Source organism: Halyomorpha halys, unplaced genomic scaffold (assembly GCF_000696795.3).
Source record: "Halyomorpha halys isolate HHAL.00 unplaced genomic scaffold, Hhal_1.1 Scaffold48.1, whole genome shotgun sequence".
Taxonomy (NCBI): domain Eukaryota; kingdom Metazoa; phylum Arthropoda; class Insecta; order Hemiptera; family Pentatomidae; genus Halyomorpha; species Halyomorpha halys.
Genome location: NW_027107227.1, coordinates 731154 through 732070, shown reverse-complemented (window position 1 = coordinate 732070; position 917 = coordinate 731154). Strand labels below are relative to the sequence as shown.

Here is a 917-nt window from a genome sequence, read left to right as displayed (position 1 = left end):
GAATCCAGCTGTGGCAGATAATTATTTATTTTATTACTGCAGCAGTGAGACAAAACTTTTTGGATTCAGAAGCTTTCTCAGGGCACTCCCACCTCTGTACTTTGGGTACTCTTTATTTGAGAAAAAACCTGGAAGTTGACCATGATCATGAACAATCCACCTTCTTGCACAACTGTTATTCAAGAAACAGTAGTGTATATATATAATTAAATTATATGAACTTTCAATGTTTTCCCACTTAAAAAATTTATTGATGATGAAAAATGTATTGATTTACCCATATCAGAGTTTACATTTTTCCAGATCAGAAGTAACAATTTTTTATAGTACAGAATCAGACAATGTAAAAAGATGAGTTGTATGATTAAAAAAGATTTTTTTTTTTATTATTTGTTTTTTTTAATTGAATATAATAAAATAGACTAATACTCTGGGAATCTTTGGTTCAGATTGAAGAAATTACATTATTTAATAGGATCCATTATCATAAGATGTATTATTAATTTAAATAAACCTCATATTTTATTAGTAATATTTTTTCTAGCCTTACCGACCTGAATTCTCAGATTTGGATTATGCTGATGTGGATTATCGTTCCTATGGTCCCATAAATTACAAAGCTGCATCTATCTTTGCTGCTCAGAAAAAACAAGAAGATGAAGAGTTACTGTGATCTAATCTAGCATTTAGCTCTTTTTATTGGAATCAGGCTTTGGTGGTAATGTCATCTGAGCTATCAAAGGAAATGAATTCTTATGGGAAATCCAAACATAGACTGTTGTTTTGTTCTCATTATAACTGTAATTATTCAAAAAAACTTAATAGGCTTATATTTGTAAATAGTTGTTTGTACATAAGAAATAATAAAACAAAAAAAAGAAGTGAATCCCTTGTATGAAATCTGATTGGTGACTTAT

General features: G+C 28.9%; 1 protein-coding gene across 1 annotated transcript in view; it reads left to right on the top strand.

Moving 5' to 3' along the window:
- Window positions 1-633, top strand: part of nrm (neuromusculin) — a gene marked incomplete at its 5' end in the record, with an annotated part of 472198 nt that extends 471565 nt beyond the window's left edge. The window contains 1 exon segment of the mRNA XM_067045512.1: window positions 545-633.
- Window positions 634-917: the final 284 nt, after the last annotated feature.